General features: G+C 42.0%; 1 long non-coding RNA gene across 1 annotated transcript in view; it reads left to right on the forward strand.

The window, feature by feature from the left end:
- Positions 1 to 17047, forward strand: part of LOC147697238 (uncharacterized) — a 594731-nt gene extending 577684 nt beyond the window's left edge. Inside the window, exon 3 of the long non-coding RNA XR_015299146.1 lies at positions 16989 to 17047. This is a non-coding gene — a long non-coding RNA (uncharacterized LOC147697238). The remainder of the gene's footprint in view (positions 1 to 16988) is intronic.
- The last annotated feature ends 4695 nt before the right edge of the window (positions 17048 to 21742 follow it).

Below are 21742 nucleotides of genomic sequence, written 5' to 3' on the forward strand. Positions count from 1 at the left end.
GTCGATGAGGCCTTGCTGAGCCAGCCAACAGGGCTCGATGAGGCTCGGTAGGGGCAGCTCTTTTCTCTCTGCCCCCCCCCCCCGCTCTCAGAGCTCCGGCTCAGCTCGGTTTCCTCTGCTCCTTGGCTCTTTCCCCCGCTAGAGGCACATTCAGCAGAGCCGTCTCCCCTGCTCCCGGAGTTCCCACTCCACTCCCGCGGAACGTATACCAGGACTGGGGGGTCAGCAACAACAACGGAGACTCGGGGGGGGGGGGGGGATTCAGCAACCACAACCGAGACTCGCTGGACCTCGCGGCATGAAACCGTGCCGCGATATTGCCCGAAGATGCCGTGACGATGATCTCTCCTTTTCTCCTTCTGCACCGGGACAACCCGGTCGGTTTCAGATGCTCCGGTTTCTCGACTTCCCCCACTGCAGAGCTGCCGCGGCCTGCGTCTCCTCACTTCTCGCTCTGAGAGTCTGGCAATCTGCAAGTCCAGATGATAAGGAAAAAGAATTGAGTATTAAATTGCATCAGATGATTTTCCAAAGTAAGTATGAGTGGCTATCTGTCCCTCCACTACCTTAAAAGGGGCAACCCTAAGCTAAGAAGCATTTGGTAAAGGTGAGAATCAAAAAGGTGTCAATTGTCGGTGTCTTCAGTAGAAGGCATTCCAAAAATGCTCCCAATTCTGATCTTGTTCGGAAAGCAAACCAAACGACTCGTGTCTGCAATGCTTTCCGTATGACTCAGACAAGTACGATGCATTTGAATGCATCCGGATATGATTCGGTCGGACTCCCACTGACTTCAATGGGAGCCCAATGGGAGCCTGTGTACCGAACGCGTACACAGGCTCGCATTGAAGAAAGGGGTGACTGGGAAAAATTGAGCATCCTGCGGTGGGCATCCCTTGGTGCCTGACACAGTGTGCATGGTCTGAACGGGGTACCCATGGGTACGCCCATAGGCATGATACAGAAGGCCCAGATGAAGGGGGGCCTGACCCCGCCTTTTTGATCTGGGCACAATGACTCCTAAAAGCTGTCCGAATCGTTCATCATACTTACTCGATTGGAAAACCTACTCCATAGAGCTGTACGATTCGGCTCTGGACGGCTCTATTGCTCCGTATGCCATGCAAAAGCGATTCTGTCAGTGCTAAGGGTTTCCAGGCATCGTACTTGGTTGTTCGGAATTGGGAACAAGTCAGTCAAATACAAGGGCTCCGGATCGGTACAGGTAAAACCAAATCCGGTTCGGAGCCCTCCAGGCCGAGATCGGAATTGAGCCCAATGGGTCAGGAGGAAGCGTAAAGTCACACAAGCAGAAGCATAGATATGCTATTCATGAAAACCTAAGATTACTCCCCTGTCCTTCACTACATTCAGCTTAAAATATCAAAGATTGGGTTAAGATGTGCCACAGGTTTGTCATAAATTGAGAATGTTATCACTCTAGTTTCTCATTAGAACACTTTCGTAAAACTGCTGATAACTAAGGAGTTACCTGGCACTGTGCTGCTGATGTTGAAAGTGAATGTTTCAGTCTGCATGTCAAGATGTTTTGATGAAATAGAAGAGGAAGATCTTGGATAACTCACTTAAAATGTGCCGTAATTTTTCTTTCAACAGCACTAACCATAATTTCTATGACAAATTGAACCCCCTTATTTTGTTCCTTTCTAGAATAGTTATTTTAATTTTTACCAGCTTGACTCAATCAACGTGGCTTTATGTGTGCCATACTTCTTTAACACTGTTAGTGCTCTTAATGTTCTTTAGAACATTCAGGAAGGCTGCAGTAAAACACAAGGGAATCAACTGATAGGTTGCTTGTGTTGGAAGTTCATGATTTACTGAGAATGCTGGACTCAATTTTCATATGGCTGAAATAGAGAGTGTGAATTTACAGAAATATGCTCCCAGTTTACCTTCTGGTGCACCTTCCATAACCTATATGGGAAAATCATGAAAAAACACTTTCCTATCAAATATGATTCATGAAAAACCGGCCGAAGGCTTTTTCACTGGGTAAAATAATCCTAGAGCACACCACAATACCTAAAATTATTATGGTACAATAAACAAATTATTTATATTGTAACTAAAATCTGTTATCACCCTATATATGTTCTCCTTTTTGTGACCCTCAAAACCTGGCATTCACTACAACGCATTTCAATAGAGTGCTATCATGTTTATAAGAACATTATAATGTTGGGAGCTCCATTACAAACAATTGAGTGCTCTGGGCTTCCAATGGCTGGTAGAAGCCTAGAGCTCTAAAGTTCCAATATTTGATCACAGGTGTTGCTGTAAACAAAGGTCTCACGGAACCCAAGGGGATTTTGATCCCCTCGGTCTCTGTGAGGCCATTGCTTAACAAACTAGAATATTCTGCCCTCTAGGGACAGTGATGTAATTTGAGATGCCATCAGTGATGTCATGAGTGATGTCACCTACCATGTCATGAGTGATGTAATATGCGACGTCATCAGCAGTGCATTGCGGGCGCGCGAGTTATAGTTAGCTGAACTAACTATAACAGGGGAATTTCAATGGTTTTGTATGAATGAAATGTCCAGCTAACTATAATATAGCTGAAACCTATGTTTTTTTCAGTGAATTTCTAAGGGTTTTTTAAATGTTAATTCCTAACTATAACATGCCTGAATCCTATGGTTATTTCAGTGAATTTCAAAGGTTTTTTTAAATGATAATTTCTACTTTAACGTTACTGAAACCTATCATTTTTTATGTGAATTTCAAAGGTTTTTTTTAAATGCTAGTTTTTGACTATGCCTACGGACTTAGGACATGTGAAGAAAGAAGACAAAAAGCACAGAAAGAAAAAAGAAATGCAGAAAGAAGCAACAGCAGTCCTCAAAGACAAGGAAAGTGCAGGAAGAAGGAAAACGTGCCGAAAGAACAAACAGAGTAGCAGAAAGAAGCCTTGTTGCAAAATCATCCTGTACCCTCAACTTTTTCAGATGGGTACTGGTGGTAACTGAGTCTGACTAACCAGTCCTAGAGCCAGTGCTATGTTAAAAGACACTTAGAATACAGTGAAAATACCTACATACACTAGGGAATACTATGAGTTGGGGTCCCCCTGTGATTAGCATTACCTCCTCTGTAAGCCCCTAGTATATAATGGGGCAGGGTAATTAAAACTATCTCTTAAAACGCGCCACGGGTGCGTTTGCACACTGGTGAAAGGAGGGGGGGCCTGAGATGACATGTGTGCCAACACGACCTGTGGGCGTTTTAAGTTGGGGGATAAAGTCCCCTTGAATCCTGAGGGTCCCTATAGTCCAACTAGTCACTAGGTACCTCCAGTAAGCGCCACAGAGCTGCGTTGTAGACAGGTGTAAAAAGGGACATGGCCTGGACCACCTCACTGAAACGCAGCGCAGTGGCGCTTACTGGAAGCACCTGGGGGGCTAGTTGACCCGCAGGGGCCCTCAAGATTGAAGGGGAATTATTTCCCCAACTTAAAACGAGCCACAGGACATGTTTGCACACGTACCCTCAGGTCCCGTCCCCTCCCTTCACCACTGTGTAAATGCACCCTGTGGGCATTTTAAGTTGGGACATTAAGTCCATTTGAATCCTAAGTGTTCATAGGGTCAAACTAGCCGACTAGGTACCTCCAGTAAGTGCAGTTGCAGAGAGGTGTAAAAAGGGGCATGGACTGGACCACCTCTCTGCAGCACTGCGCAGTGGCGCTTACTGGAAGCACCTGGTGGGTTAGTTGGCCCCCAGGGGCCCTCAGGATTGAAAGGGAATTATTTCCCCAACTTAAAACGCACCATAGGGCAAGTTTGCACACGTCACCTCAGGCCCCGTCCCCTCCCTTCACCACAGTGTACACGCGCCCTGTGGCGCATTTTAAGTTGGGGATTAACTCCCCTTGAATCCTGAAGGTCCCTGGGGTGCAACTAGTCCACAAAGTACCTCCATTAAGTGCCACAGACCTGCGTTGCAGAGAGGTGTACAAAGGGGCGTGGCCTCAGAAAACCTCTCTGCAACGCAGCTCCCTGGCGCATACTGGAGGTACCTGGCCCCCAGGGACACGCACTATTCAAGGGGAATTATTTCCCCATCTCCAAATGCGCCAGGGGGCGCGTTTGCAGAGTGCTGCAAGGAGGGGGCGGGGCCTCCGGCGCAATGCAGATCTTTTTTTCTGGTTTTTTTAAGAAGGGGGGCTGCGTGGCCCCCCTTATTTTCCTAAATTATTGGCCCAAGGGACCCCATCCCCCAGGGCCTGTCCCCTATTTTTTTTTAAACATTTGGAAGGGAGCAGCATGGCCCCCCTCCCGAGGTCATAATTGGCCCGAGGACCCCATCCCCCGGGGCATGGCCATTTTAAAATATTTTAATTAATTCTTGGAGGGGGGCTGCATGGCCCCCCTCCTCAGGCTTTTTATGGCCCCGGGGACCCCATCCCCTGGGGCCGGCCTTTCCTTTTTTTTAATATAAATTATTTATAATTGGGGATAGGGGCCGCATGACCCTCCGCCCGGGCCACTAGTAGCCCCGGGGACCCCATCCCCCGGGCCTGGCCCTCCCTGTTGGGGACAGTGGGGGGTCCCCTATCCCCCCACGATCCCGCCAGCTCCCCGCCTGCTGCGGGAGCCGGCATTGCTTTTCCACATGGTGAGCTGCTAAGATGCAGCTCCCCATGTGGAAAAGCAATCTGCTTTGGTATTTGGAAGAGAACGCTGGTTTCCTGCTCTCTCTTCCAAATACCAGAGCAGAGTTTGCTATGGCAGGGTGGGAGCCGCGAGGCTCGACTGTTCCCATTGGGCGCAGGGTCAAGACTGAATTGCATATGGCTGGGTCCAAACTGGAATGGCATGGTAAGCAAAAAAACAATGGATTTAGGCCCAGATCTCTGTACTGGGGGGAATGTATGACAATGTTCTGTATTCTGTCCATCAATTGTTCTTTTTGCATTTGAGCTCCAAGGTAGACACAGATCTTGGTAACGGGTCTAGAGCCCTAGATAAAGCAGAAAAAACCTCTACAGTGATTGAAAAGATTCGTTTGTTAGGCTTGGATCGCAACATCAATGCCAGGCAAAGGCCACTAAGAAGGGGAAGTGGCAGGGGATCCAGAGGAAGCGTAAGAGACGAAGAAGTATAGAGCTATGGTCAGGTGTGAAAACGAAGGAGACCAAACAGAGCAAGTAGCAAAAACATCTATTACTGTCATTAACTTATCAGACCTGGCATTATAAGAAGCAGGGATCAACACCCTATCCCTGGGCCTTTCTTCCTGCCATCGCACAAACTTTAACTATGCACAAACTCGAATTGACTTTTACAAATATGTAAGAAAATGAAATTGAAAAAGTATTTTGAAAACAAAATACACAGTACAGATCATGGACAAGACAACTTGTGCAAAGAAGAACAGAGCAATTTGGTGGTAGATGACCTGCACATTCCCGGGGATTTGGATGCATTAGAGAGAGACAATGAATATTTGAACATGGAAACATCATTTAAAGACACTGCTGATAGACTGGGCATAGACATTTATGGAACCAGTGCATCTGATTTTAAAAAGAAATCAACCTTTGTTCCTATACTTCCAAAAGATGCAAATGACTTATTTTTGGATCGAGTCATTAATGATCTAAAAGAACTCTCAAAATAGAATCAAGTAAAGTGAATGGAAAGGACACTACAAAAAAAGAAAGAAACTACACAAAATTATGGACAAATTGAAATCAAGGACGGACATAGTGATCCGACTATCGGGCAAAGGGCAAAATGTAGTGCTACGGCCCCTGAGCAAATACAATGAGGAAGCTAAACTGCAGTTTAGGGATACTGAATGCTATCAGCGATTACCACAAAACAACATCATGAAGGTCAAAAGCTAATACCACAAAGAGTTATCGGGATGAAGCGGCATGGGACTCATTACGGAAGGAGAATATCTGTTTTTGAGAATTAATATTCCTGTAACACCAGTATTGTACCTTATACTAAAGGTTCATAAAAATATGGTATCCCCGGGCAGACCAATAATCTCGGCCATTGGCAGTCTCTTTGAAACCTCATCACGCTATATTGATTACTTCCTACAGGACCTTGTAAAGTTCTTGCCGTCCTATATCCAGGACACCAGGGATTTTTTAAGGAAACTGCATGAGATTCATTGGGAAGAATCAGATCTCCTGATAACGTTAGATGTAGCCTTGTTGTATGCGAGTATTGCACACAGAGATGGTCTAAGTGCTCTTAGACATTTTTTGGGCACCGGGCCGAGAAAGTCCTATCAACACTCGGAGATGCTGATCAAAATGGCCGAACTGTGCTTAGAAACAGACTTCTTCCTGTTTGGGAATTACATCTATAGGCAATTAAGGGCACAGCCGTGGGCACCTGCTTCACCCCCAGCTATGCGGATTTACACATGGGCTGGTGGAGGGAGCAGGTGCTCACGGTCGAGTATAAGGCAGAGTGTAGTTTTATCGATGACTTGTTTATTGCATGGAGAGGGGAAGATGAAAGGGCAAGAGATTTTATAGCAGCTCTAAATAATAATGAGTTAAAGTTGACTTTTACAAGTACCATCAGTCAAGCACAAGTGCACTTTTTGGATCTAGAGGTTTTTATCAAATATGGTAAATTAGACACACTCCCTTTTAGGAAACCTACTGCAGGGAACCCCATTCTCCACTTGAGTAGTTTCCATCATCAAAAGTTAGAACAAAGTATCACCTACGCGGAACATCTACGCATGAAGCAAAATTGCAGTAAGGCTAGCTGTCTTAAGGAAGCTCAAACTGATTAAACAGTAAGATTCAAAGAGAGAGGCTACAATCAACTAGTCTTGGACCAGGCATTGGTGAAAGTAGATGGGATACCTAGAGAAGACATACTATTCAAAGAAAAAAAAGTGAAGACATCGAAAGGAGAAATGGCACAGGAAGTGAGGATGACAACCAGTTACAATGCCTATCACGCAAGGGTGAGAGACTGCATGAATAATCATTGGCAAACCGCTCTTCTCTTTCAGATGAGCCATGTCCATGAGGCAACAACTGGTGAGAAACAGCCCAGAAATAGTTGAAACTGAAAGTTGGCTGAAGGCTAGTCCAGGTTTTAACAAATGTTTTAGGTGCAAGGCATGCAGACATGGGATCAACAAAAAGGAAATTTAGCTTCCATTTTTTAACAAACCTTGGAAAATTCCACGCTTTTTCAATTGTAAAAGCGACCATGTGGTGTACGTCCTCCAGTGCACTTGCCCCAAATACTATGTGGGGAGTACAATCCACATGGTCCATATTAGGATATTACAGCACCTTAGGGCAGTGAAGAACGAAGATAAGCCCGCCACATAAATGATATCCATGCAGGAAGAGTTGAAGACCTAAAGTATTTTGTAGTGTACTCTGTCCCCAAAAGCAGATGAGGAGGGAATCGAGAAGGCAAGCTTAGGCAGCTAGAATCCAGATGCATACTTATGTTTGACTGTAAGACACCTAGAGGTCTATACTCTGATGAAGCTATGCATGTCAACCTAGAATACGACTAATGCATAAATGACTGATCCATTAAGTAGAAGAATGAAGTCCATGAAATGAAAGATATTTATGAATCACAATATCCATGTTTGTATGCTGTCTGAATGTTTATTATGCGATTTATCACTGAGGTGGAAAAAATCTTTTATGTAAATAACTTACCTCTAAGATTAGGTCCCAATGTTGTTTTCTCTGTTATATGACATGTATTAGGCAGTCAGATAAAATTGTTATGTGAGCAATTAGGAAATACAGAAGAGGTTGTTAATGTTATGCCCAGATTATGTGGATTGCAATTGAAAAAAGTGATTTTATGCACTTGCACTTAATGCCAAATTCCAGAAATATTTTCCATTCATGCATTTGCACTTAAGAACAATGATATGCACAGAAGCACTTGCACTTTATCATTTACAAGACCATACAGTATTTTATCTCACTATTAGCATTATGTTATGGGATATGGTCTCATGTGTATTCTGTTTGTTCTTCTAAATTAGAAGCATTTGCACTTTATTTAAAGACAAATTTGCCCAAAAGCACTTGCATTTTGAGAGTCACAAGGTTGAAACTAGAAATCCCTATCCAGAATAGACATTAAGGGCCCTATTAGGATGGATGGCGGATTGCCATCGTCGGGCCGCTGGTAGTCAACGCCGGCCCGGCGGGGCGAACCGCACGCCATCCTTGTAGCAAAGACCCTCCGCTATATTACGATGGCTGGGGGGTCCGCGGTAGACGGAAAGACCGTCCGCCACTTTTACGCCCGGTCGACAAGTCTGTTAGATACCGCCAGCCATATTGCAATGTGGGCGGGAACATGCATTAGGCATGCAGAGTTTGCTTGCGGGGGCCCGTTGTGGGCCCCCAAGGATCTCGGGGGGTGCACATGGGGGGTACCTATGGTACCCCCCAGCATTTCAGTTTACAATGTGACAGGCGCCGCGCGGTGCCTGTAACGTGGTGCATTGAAAGGCACAAACTGCCTTTGTGGCATTGCGGCGGGCGGTGCTGCCGCAATGTTGAAAATGCGCCATGCACCCGCCAGTATGGCAGGTGCATCCTAATTGGGAGTGCGGGACCTCCGCACCCCCAGCAGGCGGTCCCCTTCACCGGGGGTATGGCGGGTGGAAAAAGTACACCCGTCATACTAATGACCCCCTAAGTTTGAATATGGTGGGTAGTTGAAAGATTTAATGGAGGATCTCTGTACCCTCATTGCGTAATGCCACACTAAGAGTCTACATCATCCAGGGTTAGCCTTAAATAACAATTTAGATTAGGGTGTCCGATTTTAACTCACCACCTTAGATGGTAGCTAGAGCACTTACACTTTATGTGTAAGATATGAGGCAACTGAACTCGCACTCTATGCGAACTACCAAGGAAGAAATTCATGCAATGATACCTGAGGCACATAATTGATAAACCTGAGGCCCATAATTTATAAACGTTTTTTGGGCAAAAGGGAATTTCACTTATTTGCACATAAAGTATAACATTTCTTAAAATAAAAATTAAAAATAATCAACAGAGAAACTAACGAAAAATAATAACGATAAAAATAGATTAAAAAAAATCGAAAATACAAATTTGGAAAATTAAATATTGTAATAATAAAGTTACAAAAAGGTACGATGAAATTCAATGTATTTGCAAAAAATTTTAAAAATACAGAGGCGCTCAAAAGTAAAAATGTAATTGACACAATAAGAGAACTCAGTATGTGTCTTTTGAAGTATGTTGTCTATGTCAATGATATTATGTGACTGTGTTTTTCAAACAACATAAAAGCAATTGCAGTGTGATAGCTCGCTGTGTGAACAAGGCAGGGGATCCTGCCAAAACGCATTACAGCCCTGTAATAAATAAATAAATAACTTACCTGGAATACTGGAACTGGAGTGTTGGTGTCTGGCTTGAGGATTTTGTTTGCAGGAAGAGGTTGGAGATATATATCGGTCACCACTCGTTAGTTATAGTTACATCAGTGTTTCCATACAAAATGCATTTTTGTGATGCTAATAACTTTGGCACCATTTGATGAATCTCCATAAAACTTTATTACACACAGCTACAGCCTAAACCGCTGAATAGATTTACACCAACTTTGGCAGAAAGTTATATCTAGGTCCAGAAAGAGTGCTTACTGTGTTTTGGTGTACTGAACTGGGCAAGGAAACAGATGAAAAGATTGCTCGTGCCTGCAGGGAGCAGCATTATTAGTTGCTCCCTGTGTCTGGGGCTTCTGGGGCCTTGGGGCTCGCCACACATCCCCCAACGATAGTGGGGTGGTGCCCTAGATGGATACATGGGCACCTACACATTGTTGGGTGGACCCTGGGGATGGGGTTCCTGGGCCAAAATTGCCCCGGGGAGGGGGCCTGAAATCTGTGAGATTCAAGGGTTAGATGAAAGTATTGTAATTAAACATTATTTTATGTTGAAATAAAATTGAAAGTCAATGAACAAATCAAAAGTTAACGTGACGTTATAGGTAGTTGAAATGTTCGGTAATTACATAAAACTCTAAAAACCACTAGAACTCACCAGTTATAGTTATAGTTATCTCAAGTAACTAACGTATGCCCTAAGGTAACTATAATGCATGCCCTTGCTATGCACTGCTAATTACCCTACATATTACAACCTTGAGACATCTTCTTTGACATCATTGATAATATCACTGTGCATGGCGAGGTTGTGAGTCATTCTTACCTAAGGGCATGAGTTACAGTTACTTGAGATAACTATAACTGGTGAATATCAGTGTTTTTTAGAGTTCAGAATATTACATTGTTACTGAATATTTTGCCTAACTATAATGTTACGTTAACCTTTTGTGTTTCCAGTGAATATATATGTGTGTGTGTATATAGACAGATAGATAGATAGATAGATAGATAGATAGATAGATAGATAGATAGATAGATAGATAGATAGATAGATAGATAGAAAGACAGACAGACAGACAGACAGACAGACAGACAGACAGACAGACAGACAGACAGACAGACAGACAGACAGACAGACAGACAGACAGACAGACAGACAGACAGGCAGACAGGCAGACAGGCAGACAGGCAGACAGGCAGGCAGGCAGGCAGACAGACAGACACTTTGGAATGCAGCTTTCTAAGATTGGCTGTGCATCAAAAAAGCAGGTTGATGCAATCTTACCAAGGCTCATTTGTCTCCTTTTAGAAGACTACCCTCTTGTCACTTTTTCAATCAGACAGAAATTGAAGATAAATGTAAAACTAAATGTGCTATCACAAAGTACTTCCCATTACTGCTGACTGTGACACATGCTGCTGGTAAAAGTTTCAAGGTACATCAGCTTTTTTTAGCTTTATGGAGGCAGAGATAGAATTAGCTGTGTGCGCTTCAGCATCCTTCGTGATAAATGGAGTGCTCAGATAAGTAATCTGATTCAGGCATTGTGCATTCCAGCTGTGCAGTGCCTCAGCACAGAACCAGCTGCTTGGGTACAACATCGGGAACCTCATTAAAGGTGTGCAAGGCACAAAAGATTAATCACGTTTTTAGTCCCTGAAACAGTCAGTAAAAAGAAACGAGAAATTTTAAAAACCGAAAACAGCCCTTGGGGACTTGATCCAGGGGAGTGTTTATTTTTGGAAGCTGAAATTGTTGCATTTTAAAGTGATGGATTCCTTGAGAGAACAGAAGTACTGCAAAGGAATTGTAGCGATATGTCTACTGCTCTGTGCGCCAACATTTTAACCAGCAGATTGTCATACAGTTTTTAATCTGAAACCGTTGTGAGCAGTTAATTAAAAATACAATTCTGCCCAGCTCATTCAAAAGGAGGCCTCAGGGATGACTGTAAGCCCACCCGGGACAATCCTAGTGCATTCCTCATAGATAATACACATCACGTCCATCTCGATTGGGGAGCCTGCATTCTCCTATCCAAAGAATTGTGTATAACGATTCGGTTTCTAATATTGAGGTTTTACATTCCAGTTGTGCTTTGAGAATTCCAAATGAAATTAGTTTGAAATTCAAGGAGGCGTACATGTGCTGAAGAGGAAAAATAAATAGATAGATGGATAGATGGATAGATAGATAGATAGATAGATAGATAGATAGATAGATAGATAGATAGATAGATAGATAGATAGATAGATAGATAGATAGATAGATAGATAGATAGATAGATAGATAGATAGATAGATAGATAGATAGATGGATAGATGGATAGATAGATAGATAAATAGATGAATAGATGAATAGATGGATAGATGGATAGATAGATAGATAGATAGATAGATAGATAGATAGATAGATAGATAGATAGATAGATAGATAGATAGATAGATAGATAGATAGATAGATAGATAGATAGATAGATAGATAGATAGATAGATAGATAGATAGATAGATAGATAGATAGATAGATAGATAGATAGATAGATAGATAGATAGATCCTCTCTTTCAGCAACTGATCTGCTTGTATTGCACCAAATACCACTCTGATGCCAAGGGCAGTTTTTCTGCATTACAATTTACATTTTTAATCAATGCTAAAATAGTTCCTCTGCTAGCCGTCTGCTCTGTTTTTTTGCCGGGAGACGTTTGTCCATTGTCCCAAGATCAGACTAGGCCCTGGTAAATAAGAAACTTCTAAAGTGCCAGACTGCATTTGTATTTTATCTTCTTCCCACTCAAACGTCTTCATGTCATTCCATACACCACTCTTCACTGGCAGAGAAGAAGTACCGACGTCAGGCCTCTTCTGGGCAGTGGCACGCCTCACGCCAGGGTACCTACATAAATAGGTTGGTACCGGATGTCTTATGACCATTTTTCAGTCAGTGAACTTCATTCTGTACTTACCGCTTGCCCTCCACGTGGCATGCTGGCACCTGATTCGATAAATGCAGTAGTACGCACCCCCAGGATGGTGTCGACTAACACCATAGGCAAAGCTTCAGTGCCAGCATCCAGCACACTCTTGGATTCACGCAAATCCTCTGCGACTCATCCCATTGCTACTGGGCTGCTCTATAGCCCTTAGACTGCATGAGGCATCACAGAGGATTGCCTGCCCTGTGAAGCATTGTTGTGTGTTCCCCATTCCCTCTCGTTCTCTGTGATGAAGCAATCTGGGATGAAGCCAGATAGCCTCTTCCATCTTGATACCACACTCCATCGATCTTTCCTATGATGCAAAGGGCCCACTCTATTAATTAAAATTCAAGGACCTTTTTTCGAAACTCCCTTTTGGTTTCCTTGTTCCCAGTTCTACCATGGGTTGACTTGTGAGGGTGCATTCGCACTTCATGTGATCACCCATGGGTGTTTTATGAACCATGCATGTGCTAACTGGTAAGTCAGCTGCAAATTGTACAATATTGGCGAGAGTACAGCTCTTTAATTGAGTTGACCAGCAGTACAGAAAGTTACAGAATGTTATTCTTAAAATGACCAACCCGAGGTATTAGCTAAGGACTATGTAGAGCATTTTCATCACCTTCCTATGTGTCAACCGAACTCTGCAGTGTGAGAAGTCACTCACCTGCATCATCATTAGTCTATCGTAGGAGGACTCCAGCAACCTGCATACTATTCTACTACGCTGTTGAGGAACCATTCAAATGGAGACAAGTTCAGCAGGGGAAGTTTGAATGAGTGTCTTTTATCTCTGCAGTGCAATTTAAATCGTGCCTGGTTGAGCTGGGAGAGTGGATGTCTTATAGCTGTCTAAGACTCAACACGAATGAAACTGAGGTCCTCATTGTTGGAAAATCTCCCTCCATTTGGACCTCTGCTTGATTGTCAGATGCACTTGGTCAGATTCCTGACCCTAAACCCAAAGCCAAAAACCTGGGTTTCTGGTATGACACTAAATTGTCCTTTGAAAGCCAGATAAATAGTGTTGCTGGTAAATGTTTCGGTACCCTCAAAATCCTGAGAAATATCCTGGATCTACTCCCTGTGTCTGAAAGGAAAACCATAGTACATGCCCTGGTGACTGCAAACATAGATTACTGCAATGTCCTCTACCTTGGTGTGGCGGAGGGGAGCATAAAAAAACTACAAAGGGTACAAAATGCAGCGGTACGTCTGGTATTTAATTAACCCAGAAGAGCATCTGCCAGTGCTTCTCTCGCCAAATTTTACTGGCTCCCACTGGACAAGAGAATCTCATTCAAAGCCATTTACTTCTGTCATCAAATCTTTATTTGTCCTTAGGTAAGTAGTTCAAGGTACAAATAACATATAGACCTGTATAGGTACTATAAACATTCAATGTCCAGCCGGAAAGAGATTTTTTTATTATGCAATTTAAACAGAAAATAGTATGCATGGGGAGCAATAACAAAATAAAATGGGACACAATCCTGCACCCGATCAGGGAGAGAAAGAAAACACAAAAATAACATAAAACTGGAAGGGTTAATCAGGCAACAGTAGATCTATGATAGCTTGGAATAATCATAGAATCAAGCAAGCTAACCAACACAGTAACCACATTTTTTAATACAAATCGCAAAACAGTGGTACTGAATCATTTGTCAACACGTTTCGATCCCAAGTTCTTAGATTACAGGGATCATCATCAGGACTATGAAAATAAAAGTGCCTGGTATTTAACACAATGCCTCGTTCCAACGATGATTAGGTCAGAGGAAAAAAAGTTAGGTATATGAGGACAGTGGCATCCGTTTCTCCTTCAATGTCCGAGTAGCTAAGGGAGCCTATGCATAGATAGGCAGATGGCTCCTCAATGGCAGTGTACGTGGATACGTCTACGGTTCACTTTGCACGATGGCAGGCTCCCTTAGCTACTCGGACATTGAAGGAGAAACGGATGCCCCACTTCTCTCCCCAAACCCTGCAGCTCTTCAAGTGAATTCTTCACTTTCATCAGCAGTATCGACCACTGTCCTCGTATACCAAACTTTTTCCCTCTGACCTAATCATCGTTGGAACGAGGCATTGTGTTACATACCAGGCACTTTTATTTTCATAGTCCTGATGATGATCCCTGTAATCTAAGAGCTTGGGATTGAAACGTCGTCGACGAATGATTCAGTACCACTGTTTTGCGATTTGTATAAAAAAATATGGTTACAGTGTTGGCTAGCTTGCTTGATTCTATGATTATTCCAAGCTACCATAGCTTTACTGTTGCCTGAATAACCCTTCCAGTTTTATGTTATTTTTTGTTTTCTTTCTCTCCCTGATCGGGTGCAGGATTGTATCCCGTGTTATTTTGTTGTTGCTCCCCATGCATACTATTTTATGTTTAGATTGCCTAATAAAAATTCTCTGTCCAGCTGGACATTGAATGTTTATAGTACCTATTCAGGTCTATATGTTATTTGTACCTTGAACTACTTACCTAAGAACCATTGTTCTCAAAAATACTTGATACCCAGGGTCCTTGGCTACTCATTGGGTTCCCTTGTTCGTTTAAAACATCAAATCTTTAATGGCAGGTGCCCTAAATATCTGTTCTCAATGGCGCAGCCCTATCATCCTTCGCACAACCTTAGATCGACTGGTGCTAAATTAGAAATAACGCCCAGTGTACACAGAGCCTGGTTAGGGGGCCGCTCTTCTGTTTTTCAAGCAGCAAAGATGTGGAATTCCCTGTCAACCTCTCTGAGGATGGAACCGCCTGAGGTGATCTTTTGTAAGAGCCTTAAAACCTGGCTCTTTTATTTATCTTTGGATAGGTTTGCTTGTCTGGTCTCATGTCTAGCCTTTGCTCTTCTTAGTATAGTGCTTTCAGCTTTAGAAGATTGGGGTGTAACAATTGCGCTCTAGAAGACCATTAATATTATTATTTGCAGTGCAAATAGAAATGGTCAAAAATGTCTCCTAAAAGTAAAAGTAGCAGAATCTACCTCTTTAACAACCTACAGAGAGGATTTTGATTTATATCACTGCAATGACAGATGTCCCATATGCCCCCTCTGCATTCCCCTTCAAATATAATGTAGTGTAGGCAGTAAACCTGATGGCAAAGCCTGTCAGCTCAGCTGTAGGGTCCATGATATTTGTGCCTGAGGCCCCACCAAAATGGTGGTGATTTAGTTGTTTGGTTTAGGATGACTGACCTTTTCACATTTTTCACCTCCATTGACAGATTACAATGTACACCACAGTCGTCCAACATGGAATTAAAGCAGTGTCCCTTACATGCTGGGTGAACACTCCTAGCATGAAAATGACCAGTGACAAGAGACTCAGTGAACAAGTGATCATTTTACAAGAGCAATCAGTGAGAAAATACAGTTAGTCAGGCACATTTCAATGTGTGTTCAGGAAAGGTGTCCCCCATTCTAGGGGTTACATTTTCAAAACCTGTAGCTGGTCCAGATGATGAAGAGGGTGGTAAAACAAAGTGTTATGAATTAGTGATGTTAGAGTCATGGCTAAGAGACAGAAAAAAGGGGATGAGCTACAAAAGACATAGCAGAATGTTCCCCCCATGGAAATACAAGACATGAAGGATATTTCCCACATATATAGTGGCTTTTTCTAGATACGAAAATGATCTTGCACCAATTAAACTTGAGTTAGTGCTTGCACCATCCCAGTGCTTTGGAGGTTACATCACCAAATTTTAAAGCACTCCATAAGCCTTCCATAGTGCTTACAATTTGAGAGAGGAGACTACCCAAGCCTGGACATAGAGCCTGATTTAGATCTTGGCGGACAGGTTACTCTGCGACAAAGGTGATGGCTATCCCGTCCGTCGAAATATAAATCCCATTGTATCCTATGGGATTTATATTTCGGCAGACAGGATATCCGTCACAATTGTGGTGGAGAAACCCATCCACCGAGAATAAAATCAGGCCCTTAGTCTATTCCTGTTAGCTTTTATAAACTTTAAAAGTGAGGCCTCATGGAGCAAACTAGTTTTCAACTTTTTTAACCATTTTCAAATGATGTGTACGTTTCCCACTAGGGAATTACTTCGTACATTGTAATTTTATTAATTTGTACTGCTGGTCATCTATCAATGCATTCCTCATTTCATTTAATAGATCATACCTGACTCCCATGTTGTTCCTTATAGTTGGCTGTGAGTGGATCCTCCAACGAATGAATGAATATTTTGGTTGCAGCTATACACAGGCTTTTCACCTCTATATGTACTTTTTGGAACTGCTATGGATTTATATTCTTCCTGTAGGCCATTTCCAGTCCTCTCAGTCATCTACAGCTGGCAGTAAAATGAAGTCCTCACACAATGTTAAATTGTATCCCCATACAATGTTTCAATCCTACCTTCTTCTACACCTTCCTAAATTATTGGCAAATGTCTTTTTAATGTTACTGATACCTGATAATTTAAGTTAGCAAACATATGAATCAGCAGCGCTTGTTTTGTCAGAGGCGAGGGTCATCTTCACCATGCACCATTTCCTTTTAGATTACCTAGTCCTCACACCACTTCTTTTTTATTTCCAGCTCTGTAATGTCTTCTGCGCTAGAGGCCACAAGCTCGTCCCTACCACTCTGAATGCCAGGAGAATCATTGTAAGGATACTGGTGAGTTATGCAACCAAAGCTAATGATTTGTTCTAGAAAGTCTCCCACAAGGAGCTCATCCTACTTTGCAATCTGCAATATTTCAAAATGGCTTGTGCAGATACTGCAACTCCTCTCCAATAGTTTGAGCAACATCAAGAATCTATGTTGCCCTTTCTTTTTTATTGGGGTGGTACCATGATTGCAGGTACATACAAAAGAGGAGCAATGAAAAATCACATCACATTACGCTTATGATTTTATCTGTTGTCACATTTCAGTACCATGCTAAATATAAATATAGAATATTTATAATCAGTAACTGCAAAATGTTGCTACTTTTGTTCAACAGAATATTCTAGAATAGCTAATACTGTTATAAAAGCATCTCAGCCTATCTCTGGAACATAGTTCCACTTTTCCAAAAATGTAATTGTTGTCTCTTTTCTTTCCACATAAATGTTTTGCAAACTTTTCGCACTCTGCACTTTATAAAGTCACTGTTCCGTCAAAGGGGCTAGGGGTTTTTGTTGACTTCCAATCATGTGTGATCGAAGATTTTATGATAACCATAGAAATAAAGACATATTTTCTGAATGCACAGGGCAGCCCTCCAATATGATGTGTGGCTTCCTTAAGAGCAATTATTGGGGCACCATCAAAAGGAAAAATTGTGTGCTTCTTGAACTAAAAATAGAACTTCAATGTTTGTTTGTTGCTCTGATGCCATTTTCCAATGTTTGTGTCTTGTAACACCTTGGGCAATATAGAGATGGAGTAGTATTCATTTTATGAAATCTTTCAGTTAACCAAAAATAATTTCCCTTGTGTCAATACTAAATCAAATATTGGGCACTATGTTTGAAAACACAATGGAACTTGCTGGCAATCTAAAATTACTGGGTAAAGGCAAATATATTTGTACAATTCATCTATACACAAAATATAATATACAAACGGCGTTGGTATGTACTCTCGTTTTATTTATCTATATATAATTTTCCTTTCCCTATAGCTATAATCATATGCATACACTCACTAAAGTAGTACAAATTAAAAATCACCCCTATTTCTGATACATACTCATACACAATACATATTCATACTTCATCATACATTATTTTTTTTAAACTGTCAACGCAATGTTTTGGTGAACAATAAAATAATTTCAGGACACAAATGTAAATCATAAACAATTCTGTGTTCACTCCACAGGTTATTCAAGTTGCCCAATGTCAGTTCCCAAATTGATTGACAGGTCTGGCAGATTCTGTCACAATGTCACTTCTCTACTTATGTGAGCGGCAATTGTATTAGTCAATGGGTGGTGTTATATTTAAACTTTTCCATCTATTATTTATGAGCAGTAAAACATTGAAGACTCAGGAGCGTGTTCATCTATAGCCACTCCTTATACATAAATCATTTGTAGTGTTCATATGATGGCCTTTCTTCATATTATATTTGTATGTAAATCGAAGCTGTCTTTCACACCTGTATCTGGTATTCTCCATTTCCAGACATCTCTAGTGATTGTCAATGGCATCTCATGAGGCAACATATTTTATGGTAGTGGTCTGAAAGACTTGATCCAAGGCTGACTTGCATAAGGTGACTGGTTAAAAAGACCAGGAATTAGGGGATAGCAGATCCCAATTCCAGCACAAAGTTCTTGATTCACAAATTGTGGTCTATTTTACCAAACTTAATGGGAGTTTCAAAAGAATGAGCATTTGGCTTTTTCCAGGAGTAATTGAGGTTCCTCTGTGCTGTTTAGCTATGTGGGATTTGTACATGTTGTGGTCAGAAACCCTATTGGAAGTCACTCACCAGATTGTTGCTTTTTCAGTTGGCAGTTGTTGGACTTAGCCATTTTTGGCAAGTTCACCCCTGAACTTTTTGCCTTTTTCACTGACATGGTGTTGGTGGTTTTAGGCCTCTGGGCACTTTATCACTGCTGTCCATTGTAAAGTGCGTGGGCTCTCTGTCTTACATTTGGTAAAGTTGGCCTGTCCTCCCATAGGAATGCATTGGGGATGGCCTGAAAAGTGTGTTAGTGGTAATTCATGTTATGAGAGGAGCAGTGTGGTCGAGTCTGGTATGGATGGAATTGTAACTGCTGTGCAATGGTGTGCACAGTTTTATTGTGGGTATTTTAGAAATTCCACTTTTAGAAGTTGGCATTTCTGTGTGCTATGTGTCTACCTGCCTGGTGTGAATTGCATGTTTGGCTTGTGAGTGACAGGGGCTGGGAGGTGTGTGTGGCTCCAGGAGGGGCAGGGTGAGTCAGCACTAGGCTGAATGGGACATCTGTGCCAGGCCGTAATGTGATTTATGTGGTGCACAGGAAATGTGATTCTTGTAATGTGTTTTATGCACCGTGATTTATGCCTCTGCTGTGGTTTATGTTATGAGGTTTTGCATACTGTGGTTTATGCTTGTGAGTTTATTCTCTGCTGTGAGTTATGCCCCTAATGTGAGTTATGCTTAGGAGGCTATGGTCTAATAGGTTTTAGGCTTATGAACTTGGCGCAGAATATATTTCACGCCTAATGTGATACTGTGCATAATATGGTTTATGTTGCAGGATATAATGCTAAGTACAGTGTTTGCCAGAAATTACTGGTTGTGTTCTACGTTTATGATATGTTCTACATTTACTATGTTCACTTTTTGATGGTTCTGACAGTGGTCCAATTGGCCCTGTCAGGTGTATATAATCCCATGTAAATATTGCCCAGTGCCAGTTGGCACAGTGTATATTGTGTGATTACTATTCTAATGTGTTTATGATAAAACAAATGCTATTTTTATGTATAGCCTTGTGTGGAGTTCCTTTTGTGGTGTGCCTAGTCTGTTGTTGCTTTGTGTGTGTTGCGCAAACGCTTTACACATTTCCTCCCGGATAAGCCTGACTGCTCGCCCCGAGCTACCAATGGGGTGAGCAGGGGTTATCGTTGGCGTGTAACTCCCTCGCCCTGACTAAAATGGTGGTTTCTGCCTGGCTTTGGCGCAAGCCTTAGCCAACCAGAAATCCCATTTCTAACAGCAGTGTTTTGTAGTAAGTATCGTTTCTACTGACATAGCTATCAATGCAGGCAAAAATGGGTCTGTATTCGGTACATTGATCTCAGTGTCCTTGTTTTAGGTGATAGGACTATTACTCATGAAAGGCGATATGTGGATGAGGTGGAAGATGAAATTGACAAGTATGGTGTGTTGTAAGTTTGTTGGCTTCACACTACAGCTCTCCATCTGTGAATTTGATTCTTTTGAAGGACAACAGAACCACTAAATTAAATAGGGATGTATCTGCATAACTTTTAATTTAATATTTACTTTTGTCTTGGTGGAAAATCTGAGCGAAGCATACGCAAGCACGAAAAAGGGTATAATTCTAAAATAAGCTACTGTTCATGTGTATGCCATGAAATATAACCCTCTATTCCTTTGTGTTACTGCATTTTTTATTTAGTAAAAATACTTTATAATGTAGTCATTTGGGGGCTTATGTATGAGAGCACTGCATCTCTTTTTCACCACGTAAAATGGTAAATGCATGATGCAGGGTTCGCATAAAGATTCATGAAACCAAGAAAAGCAAAGCCTCCCTGCATGGCTTTGAGTGGATTTATACATCATAAGTAAGGGGACGCAGTAAATTCGCAGTTGCCAAAATCTGCAGCTCACATAGAAAGAGGCGGTGCTCGTTACGAGCCCAGCTTGTCATGAGTGACAGTAGAGCTGTGCTCATGATGAGCTGGGCTTGTCACGACTCTGCCCACTGGTTAATTCGCCCGCACCCGCAGGGAATCAATTGCGTGTGGGCGGACCGCAGCAGTTATGACAAGCCCAGCTCATCATGAGCACAGCTCTACAGTGACTCATGACGATCTGGGCTCGTCATGAGCATGGAAGAGGTTAAATACAGTGCATTCCTGCCCTTTCACATTAGCTCAGGGAAGCGCAGCAAGGTGCCTTACTCCTCTGCCCTTCTCTAATATGCTATAAATGAGGCCCTTAGCTGCATATTATCAAGGAACAGCGTTAAAATTATCGCCGCTTTAGCTGCAGGAAACTTCCGCTAAAACGGCGATAATGGGATTGATAATATGCCGTAAGGAATTCCAATAGAAGCCCATGTTAACATCAGACCATGGGCTTCTATTGGAATTCTCAAGGACATATTATCAAGCCTATTATCGCCACTAAAACTGCCGCTAAAGCGGCAATAATTTTAACCCCGTTCCTTGATAATATGCCCCTTCGTTTTAACTTATGCCGGCCAATTACACAACCTGTGTTTAGGGTGCCCTTTTTGACTATCGTGGAGTCACAATACAATGAAAAACTAAGGATAATTTTCCCCATACCTTTTTTCGTGGAATATATATATTAGAATGGTGAAACGCAGAAATGTTTTTCTCTTTTAAACTGAACATGAGTTTATTCTTAATTTTATGGCAGCGTCTCTGCAGTTCATTTACTAAATTCTGCTATTCAGAAATATTTAATAAAGCATATTTTACGCAAAAAAGTAAAGCAAAGGGATACATTTGCTGACATTAATTGTGTATATATTTTAAAAATAAAATAACAAAATGGTGGGAGAACAAAATCGCTTTCAAAATACGCGGAAGTGGGACGTGTACCACGTTGTTTAAGAATCTTACTAGCCCCCAGTTTTGATAGAC

Source organism: Lissotriton vulgaris, chromosome 8, assembly GCF_964263255.1.
Source record: "Lissotriton vulgaris chromosome 8, aLisVul1.2, whole genome shotgun sequence".
Classification (NCBI taxonomy): domain Eukaryota; kingdom Metazoa; phylum Chordata; class Amphibia; order Caudata; family Salamandridae; genus Lissotriton; species Lissotriton vulgaris.